Source organism: Orcinus orca, chromosome 11 (assembly GCF_937001465.1).
Source record: "Orcinus orca chromosome 11, mOrcOrc1.1, whole genome shotgun sequence".
Lineage (NCBI taxonomy): Eukaryota > Metazoa > Chordata > Mammalia > Artiodactyla > Delphinidae > Orcinus > Orcinus orca.
In genome coordinates this window covers 55,104,799-55,114,974 of record NC_064569.1, presented here as the reverse complement: position 1 = coordinate 55,114,974, position 10,176 = coordinate 55,104,799, and positions in this window count along the sequence as shown.

Here is a 10,176-nt window from a genome sequence, read left to right as displayed (position 1 = left end):
AGTCATGGCAGGCAGGCTCTTAGTTGTGTGCAGGGCTTCTCTAGTTGTGTGCAGGCTCAGTAGTCCTGTGCTATGTGGGAGCTTAGCTCCCTGACCCGGGATCGAACCCGCATTTGCTGCATTGGAAGGCGGATTCTTTACCACTGGAGGGCCAGGGAAGTCCCTTAATGTTATTTCTTCTTTCACTTGAACTTTAAGATCATTTAGTTCAATTTCAAAACTTCACCAGTTGAAATTCAAATTGGAATCATATTACATTAAAATGTTAATTTGGGGCAATTGATATTTCATATTGTCTTCCCATTCAAGAATATAGTTTGTTCAGATCTTGATTTATGTTCTTTAATGACTTTTTAGTAGCTCTTTCTTGTTTACTTTATTCCTTGAGACATTTATAATTTTTGTCTGTTACAATATTTACCCTCATATCAACTTTTAAGTGCTTATTGTGAATATAGAAAAAAAAAGCTATTGATTTTTGGCATATTTATTTTGTATTCAGCTACCTTCCTAAGTTCCTGAATAATTCTAATTGACTTTTTGAGCTTTTCAAGTATTTATTTATAATAACTTCCTTTTCTAGTGTTTATGTTTTATTCTATTGATTTAAGGCATCCATTAGCACTAATTGGGGACACTAATATCCCCTATTTCATAGCATCGTTTTGAAGGCTAAATAAAAACCTGTAAAGTGCTTAGAGCAGTGGGTGGCACATGGTAGGGGTCCAAGAAATAACTAATATTGTTATTACTTCTAAACTATCAGAGTTGATGAGTTCTTGAATCCCAAGTTTCTCATCAAAACATCATGCCAAAGAACAAGAATTCAGCTATCACTTGCTGGTTTTTCTTATTCTTTCATCATTCTGCATTTAAATTGGTTTTGGGGAGCATGGGTAACAGGTTTCTTAAGCTTTTATTTGTGATTCTCTCACCTTGACAGGATGACAGGAAAAGAGAGCAGAGAAATAGTCTATGTTTGGGGATGATTCCATAGATTGTTATTATGTAATAACAGATTAAAAAAAATTATTACATAATTATTATAACAACAATTTCTGGAATCATTATCATTCTACAGGTTACCTTCCTTTGGAAAAGAGATGTTATAGTCAAACTAGGTTTAAGGCTAGATACTGAATATGTTTTGGTTTAACTCATGGGGTGGTTTTGAATTTATTGTGTGCAGGTCAAGGAGACCTGTCACAAAATCTTTTGCTTCCTAGAATTTGTTACCTTTCTTCCTCGAAGTGAGATAAAGCAGTTGAGCCAATTGTGACTAATTCTACTGCTCCTCTCAGTGAGTTTCACAAGCAACTGAGCCAAGAAAAAAGTACTTCCTTATGATGTAATAGCCTTGGGGAGATGAACTCTAGGGTAGCTATAGCTCTCTTCCGGCAGACAGTGGGGCAGGGAGGTGGCACTGTAAATTGTCTTCACTTTTCAGGGCTGACATGGTTTGACATTTTAGTTCTTATTTGGATGACAACCTGAGACCTGTCCTCTTTACCCTCCCTGAACAAGAACCTTGGCAGGGGGCCCAGGGCTAACTCTGTATCTGGATTAGCCACATCCTGCTATGGAGAGGATGTCCTGCCCATCAGAATATCCTGTACTGGTTCAGAATGGAAGGATGAAGGGAGGGGTGATGGGTGCCTCTTCCTTCTTTAGTGCCATCCTCTATGACAGCACTGGTGGAATGAAATTAATGGCATGGTGGTAGCTAGCTAGTATCATCTCTTTGTTTCTGAACAAGGTAAGAGCTAGCTGTTAGGTGTTTGACATAGTAATTACCAGCTGGTCTAGCTTCTGCAGGAGCCCAAGATGCATTTCAAGACTAATAAAATAGACTCTATGTCTCCAGTTAAAATCTTGCACAATCCAAGTCATGCTTTAGTGAAGCCAGAAAACCCAAAGGAATAAATGAACAAAGTGAGAACTTTTTCCAGAATAGTTCTGATAGAGAATGACTGAATCAACTTCTGGGAACTATAAGTTTGTATCTTAAACACATAAACCCCACAGATGGTTACTGTTCCCTTTTACCATTACTTCAAATAGTTACCAGAAATAACGAACAGATAAGGCCTATCTGGAGAAGGTTCAAATTCATTTTTGAGAAACCTCACAGAAACCTAATGCAGGATGTACTAAAAAATATAAAACCCCCAAATCCCACTGGGTTGAAGTAATCCCTTATTTGCTTGAGTGTTCAATGTACTTTATTCCAACCAAATGAATTTTTATCATTTAATTCTTGTGCCCATCCATTGCTCCCATTTCTAAAAACAAAGAAAGAAAGGCAGTAAATGAAACATGCAATTCAGTGCAGAGGTTGAATAAAATCTAAATCATGACACTGGTTTCAGAAGCACTCATTTTCTTCTAATATGAATCACGTATGTCTGACTGAAGGTGAGGGGGTGAGGTGGAGGCAAAACCCTTTTTGTTGTGTCTAGAAATGAAAAGCAGAGAAAATAAAGTTTACTATTTATCACTCCTAAAAGTAAGTCAGTAGAAGGGGGAAGTTTCTGTCATCGCTGAATATTATAAAATGTCGGGTAGACTGGATGTGTGCTAACCCAAGTGGAAGGTAATTCAGTGGGATAATGATTAACAGCATTTCCTGGACACTATATTGGTTCTGGAATTGTGGAACTAGCCCAGACTGGACCTCTTATTGATTCATGAAGGTCTCCTCTGACTTTAGGTTTCCCTTAGAAGGATCTCTGCAGAGTAGCTTAATTCTGGGGCTTTCCTAGGCGGCATCTTCCTAGGGAGACCCTTAGGTCGGCTGATTCAATTTGGCATGTTTCGGATTATCCTAGATAGACCCATGCTGGTCTTTGTTACTGCAAAATTAGTAAAACGCTGTGTAGTAGGTTGATAATGGCTTCCAAAGATATGTTCCCATCCTAATCCCCAAACCTGTGAATGTTACCTTCATTTGAAAAAAGGGTCTTTTCAGGTGTGATTAAGGATCTTGAGATTATCCTGGATTATCCGGCTGTGCCCTAAATGCCAACATAAATGTCCTTAAAAGACAGATGAGACACAGAGGCGATATGAAGATGGAGGCAGTTTGGAGTGATTGCGGCCTAATGCCCAGGAATGCTGGCAGCAAGGAATGACTTCTCTCTTAGAACCGCTAGAGGGAGCGAGGCCTCACCAACACTTTGATTTTGGACTTTTGGCCTCCAGAACCGTCACAGAAAGTTTGTTGCTTTAAGTCACCAAATTTGTGGTAGTTTGTTATAGTAGCCCTAGGAACTAACACATACTGCTTAGCTAGGACACCAATGTCTTTTTAGAAAACAACAGAAACAAGTCGACAACATATGAGAACCCACTTAATAAATAATAATTTACCACCCTAATGCATTTTTGTGGGTAAAACACCAAAGTGCCATTTAAGAAAGACAAGAGGAACAAACATGTTTATATCATTGGAAATGCAGGTGGAGAAATATTTCAATGACATGTATTTGAAAGATGCCTTGGGGATGTGGTACAGCTGAATTTGAAAAGAAGTTTGTCAATACTGGCTCTGAAACAGACTTTATACAGGCATACCTCACTTTATTACAATTAGCAGATTACTGTGTTTTTTACAAACTGAAAGTTTGTGGCAACCCTGCAGCAAGCAAGCCTACTGGCACCATTTTTCCTACAGCACTTGCTCACTTCGTGTCTCGGTGTCACATTTTGGTAGTTCTTGCAATATTTCAAACTTTTTCATTATTATATTTGTTATGGCAATCTGTGATCAGTGATCTTTGATGTTACTATTTTAATTGTTTGGGGTGCCACAAATCATGCCCATATAAGGCCTCGAACTTAATAAATGTTGTGTGTCTTCTGACTGTTCCACTGATTGGCCATTCCTGTCTTGCCCTTCCCATTCCCTGAGACATAACAGTATTGAAATTAGGCCAATTAATAACCCTACAATGGCCTCTAAGTGTTCAACTGAAAGAATGTGTTGCATGTCTCTCACTTTAAAAGCCAGAAATGATTAAGCTTAGCGAGGAAGACATGTCCAAAGCCTCCTGTACCAGATAGGCAAATTGTGAGTGCTAAGGAAATTAAAAGTGCTACTCCAACGAACACACAAATGATAAGAAAATTAAACAGCCTTATTGCTGATATGGAGAAAGTTGCAATGGTCTGGATACAAGATTAAACCAGCCACAACATGCCCTTGAAACAAAACCTAATCCAGAGCAAAGCTCTAACTCTCTTCAATTCTAAGACGGCTGAGAGACGTGAAGAAACTGCAGAAGAAAAGTTTGAAGCTGGCAAAGGTTGGTTCTTGAGATTTCAGAAGCCATCCACGTAACATAAAAGTGCAAGGTGAAGCAGCAAGTGCTAATGTAGAACCTGCAGCAAATTATCTAGAAGATCTAGCTAAGATAATTAATGAAGGTGGCTACACTGAACAATACATTTTCAATGTAAACAAAACAGTCTTCTACTGGAAGATGCCATCTAGGACTTTCATAGCTAGAGAGAAGTCAATGCTTGGCTTCAAAGCTTTAAAAGACAGGCTGACTCTCTCGTTAGGAGCTAATGCAGCTGGTGACTTGAAGTTGAAACCAATGCTTATTTACCATTCTGAAAATTCTAGGGCCCTTAAGAATTATGCTAAATCTACTCTGTGATCTATAAATAGAACAGTAAAGCCTGGATGACAGCACATCTGTTTACAACACGGTTCACTGAGTATTTTCAGCCCACTGTTGAGACCTACTGCTCAAAAAAAATATATGTTCCTTTCAAAATAGTACTGCTCATTGACAATGCACCTGGTCACCCAGGAGCTCTGATAGAGAGGTACAAGGTGATTCATGTTGTTTTCATGCCCACTAACACAACATCCATTCTGCAGCCCATGGATTAAGAAGTAATTTTGACTTTCAAGTCTTATTATTTAAGAAATATATTTCATAAGGCTATAGCTGCCATAGTGATTCCTCTGATGGATCTGGGTAATTTGAAAATCTTCTGGAAAGAATTCACCATTCTAGATGCTATTAAGAATATTCCTGGGCTTCCCTGGTGGCACAGTGGTTAAGAATCTGTCTGCCAATGCAGGGGACATGGGTTCGAGCCCTGGTCCGGGAAGATCCCACGTGCCGCGAAGCAACTAGGCCCGTGTGCCACAACTACTGAGTCTGCACTCTAGAGCCCGCAAGCCACAACTACTGAAGCCCACGCACCTAGAGCCCGTGCTCTGCAACAAGAGAAGCCACCGCGATGAGAAGCACACGCACGGCAATGAAGAGTAGCCCCCGCTTGCTGCAACCAGAGAAAGCCCACACAGCAACGAAGACCCGATGCAGCCAGAAATAATTAAATAAATATATTTTTTAAAAAAAAGAACATTCCTGATTCGAATGGCTATCATTAAAAAATCTACAAATAATAAATGCTGGCAAGGGTGTGGAGAAAGGGGAATGCTCCTACACTGTTGGTGGGAATGTAAATTGGTGCAGCCACTATGGAAAACAGTATGGAGGTTCCTTAAAAAACTAAAAACAGAGTTGCCATATGATCCAGCAATCCCACTAATGGATATATACCTGGACAAAACTATATCTGGAAAAGACACATGCACCCCTATGTTCACAGCAGCACTATTTACAATAGCCAAGACATGGAAGCAACCTAAATGTCCACTGACAGATGAATGGATAAAGAAGATGTGGCACATATAATACAATGGAATACTATTCAGCCATAAAAAAGCAATAATGCCATTTGCAGCAACATGGATGGACCCAGAGATTATCATACTAAGTGAAGTCAGAAAAAGACAAATACCATGTATCACTTATATTTGGAATCTAAAATATGACACAAATGAACTTATTTACGAAACAGAAACAGACTCACAGACATAGAAAACAGACTTGTGGTTGCCGGTAGGGGGCAGTGGGGAGCGTTGAATTGGGAGTTTGGGATTAGCAGATGCAAGTTATTATATACAGAATGGATAAACAACAAGGTCCTACTGTATACCAAAGGGAATTATAAACCATAATGGAAAAGCAAAAAGAAAGAACATTTCTGACTCAGGGAAAGAGGTCAAAATATCAACATTAACAGGAATCTGGAAGAAGTTGATTCCAGCTCTCATGGATGACTCTGAGGGGTTCAAGATTTCAGTATAGGAAGTAACTGCAGATGTGGTGGAAACAGCAAAAGAACTAGAACTAGATGTGGAGCCCAAAGATGTGACTGAATTGCTGCAATCTCATGATAAAACTTCAACGGTTGATAATTTGCTTCCTGTGGATCAAGAAAGAGTGGTTTCTTGAGATGGAATCTACTCCTGGTGAAGATGCTGTGAAGACTGTCGAAATGACAACAAAGAATTTTAAATATTACATAAACTTAGCTGATAATACAGCGGCAGGGTTTGAGAAGATTGACTTGAAGTTTCAAAGAAGTTCTACTGTGGGTAAAATGCTATCAAACAGCACTGCATGCCACAGAGAAATCGTTCATGAAGGGAAGAGTTGATCCATGTGGCAAACGTCATGGCTGTCTTATGTTAAGAAATGTCCACAGCCACCCCACCCTTCAGCAGCCATCACCACTGAGGCAAGACCCTCCACCAGCAAAAAGATTACACCTTGCCAAAGGCTCAGATGATGACTAGCATTTTTTTAAGCAATAAAATACTTTTAAATTAAGGTTTGTAGTTTGTTTTAGACATAATGCTACTGCACACTTAATAGACTACAGTATAGTATAACTTTTATATGCATTGGGAAACTAAAAAATTTGTGACTTGCATTATTGCAATATTCACTTTATTGCAGTGGTCTGGAACTAAACCTGCCATATCTCTGAGGTGTGCCTGTAGTTGCTGAACAGACATCCACAGACCTGGTACTAATCCGAGGATGGTATTTCTAAAACTATCCTATCATCTCCTTAGATTAGTAGCTAATTCCCCACCAGGAAGTATATAAAGAGACAGATAGAAATTATGATGCAACGAGAGAATGAACTACTGCTGGCCTTACCAGTGTAAACCAAGTAGAGGGGGACACTGTCTTGCCATTAAGAATGCTTTATTCTCTGGCTATAGAAGGCTTTTTGCTGCCTTCTATGCCCTTGTCTTTGTAACAGCAATCCTTTGTACTCCAACCTTTCTCCTCCCCATCCCACTGAGGCCAGGCTTTCTTATATTTCTTTCTCTATACTTAATCCTTATGAAAATAATTTCATTCACACTCATGGTTTCAGTTGCCTCCTGTATGTCAATGACTTCAAAGTCTAACTGTTAAAATCCACCTCTCCTCAGAAGATACCCTTTAAAACATTTCACTTAAAATAAACTTCATCATACCAAAAAGTTGTTTCGCTCATGCACTAAAAACCACGATTCCTTGTTGGCTTCTGTATTGTATCATCATTCGTTTCAATCCCTCTGGTTTGGCTCATATAACCCGGTATTTCACTCTTTCCTTCAGCTCCCACATCTAAGCCATTAAACAATTCTCCAGTTATTCCTTTTTAAAACTTTGTGGGCTCTCCTTCTCACCGCAGCTCCAACGCTATCACTTCATGCTTACACACCCAAGCAGCCTCCAAGCTGGCTGGGTTACCTCCAGCTCGACCATTTTACCTCCTGAGCTATCTTTCACACAGCTGTCAGAATCTGCTGATTAGTCATATTACTCCCACTCTATGCTGTAGCCATCTGATCTTGCTCCATTTCCAGTATGGAAAGACACTCATTTTTTTCTGCCAGCCATGTAGTTCTCCATCAGTGGCTGATTTGCTCAGAGAATCTAATTAACACTGACCTGAGTAAAACGCATAGAAATATAAATCAAATAGTCCATACAAGCAAAATACAATTTTTACTCTTAGTCACTTGGATTAGTGTGGATAATGGAGCATGAACTCTCTGTGGTTAGATATGAGGTACCAGATTTTTGCTTATGAGATACTTTCTGACTGGCCTTCCCCACCACTGATACATTAAGCACCTTGCCAGCAGTGACTGGGTTTATTCTCTCATTTACTTTTTCCTACTCCCCTCTCCTCCAAACACAGCACATTTCACGTCTGACAGAAATAGAGTTTCCTGTTCTGAACTTAGTGCTCCCAGGGGGCATAAACTACCACACTATAAATAGAAAGTTCAATGGGTAATAATGGTAGATGACAAAAACACTGAAGGCTTTGATCTCTGCCTATTTAAAAAACTGCTGTACCCTTTTGATTTAAGTGAATACTCTATTCACATTAAAACCTTGTATGATCTGTCTTGTTTAGTATTCAGGAAAAAACGTGCATTTTGACCCAAATGTTGAATATGGATAATTATTTAAGTCACTGTATCAGGAAAATCTGGTTAAACTAGGTTTGTAATATAACAAAACAGTAAAAATTCTCTCCACACCCTTTCAAATAAATCAGAATAGAGAAATTAACTGCCTACAAATGATAACATCTTTATACATATTAAAAACGATACCATGCTTTTCTAAAATCATTAAGTTGTCCCAAATAGAAAGTTCTGAGACAGTTTGTCTTACACCAATTGAGTTTTGCTCATTTGTTGACTCCCCTCCTCCCCCCAATAGAATGTAAGCTCCACGTGAGCAGAACATCCCTGCTGTATCCACACTAGCATAGTGAACAGTGCTTGAACCATGGTAAATATGCAATACTCAATGTGTTTGTTGGTTCTTAAGATACAAAAATCAGGTAGATATCCCTAATTCTGGAAAAAATCTTTAATTTTTAAGGTCAGTAATCTATAGGCCACACAAAGGGTGTTTTAAGGGAACAAGTTCAAAGTATGTGCAACATATGAATTACTTCTGTAGCATTTAGAAAACCGACCTATTCAGCAATAAGTATTTTATTTCTACCTTTCAAAGATAAATTAATGTCAAGCCTACAAACTTAGTTGCTCCATTAATAGGTTTAGAATTTTGACAAGTATCATCAATAGCATAAAAAGGACTCATACGTTCTTCTTTCAATGGTCAGTTAAGGGAACAGAAGTTTAGTTCTGTTTTCTATTTCACTTCTCTCATACATTCATAAAATACCAGATGTACTGACGCACTGTAACAAATTATAGAACAGCTTAAAAAATTTTTGAGTCTTATAAGTCACAATTTGTTAAGGCTCACTGCTAGTTTGAGAGATAAAGACTGCGAACACTGGGACTTCCCTGGTGGTGGTGCAGTGGATAAGAATCCGCCTGCCAATGCAGGGGACAAGGGTTTGATCCCTGGTCCAGGAGGACCCCACATGCTGCAGAGCAACTAAAACTAAGCCCATGCGTCACAACTACTGAGCCTGCGCACCACAACTACTGAGCCTGAGTGCCGCAGCTACTGAAGCCCGCGCGCCTAGAGCCCATGCTCCACAAGAGAAGCCACTGCGATGAGAAGCCCACGCACCACAATGAAGAGTAGCCCCCGCTCACCGCAACTAGAGAAAGCCCATGTGCAGCAACAAAGACCCAATGCAGCCAAAAAATAACATTAAAATTAAAAAAAAAAGACTGCAAACACTATGATTATTTCTAAGATAAGGCTGTAGGAGTATTAATTATAAAATACTGTAACTCTACATTTCCATGATTTAAAGAGTGGCAGAATAGATGGGGATTAAATTCAATGAAGACACAGACAGACAAACCAGAAGAAAAAATGTTGCAGTAATGAGTTTTGATTCTAAGCTATCTGCCCCACATCTAGAGACGATTTAAAAAAAAGCAAAGCAAAGTTATTCTCATAAGCAGAGGTTTTAAAACTTCCTACTCATAATATCCACGTGTGGTAAAGATTATATATTTAAGGAAAAGAATTGAATCAACATGCAAGTTAAAACAAGGTTTTTACACTTTTTAGAAAAATTACGTGAAATACCACTGTTTTTCTCCAAAAATTTGCTTTTCTCCAAGTATCCTTGGGGACATAAAAAGGGACTCATTAGTTTTCTGACTTAATTATTTTAATATTTTTGTCCATTTAAGTACCAGAAAAGTCAATCTACATATGATTTGCATTCCTAAGCTGCAGTTATTATTTTGTATGGGAGACAATGGTGTTTTTTGCCAAAACCACAGCCCCATTTCTGTTAGCAAAATACAAAATAAAAAGCAACAAAAATATTGACCTGGAGGATGACACTGGC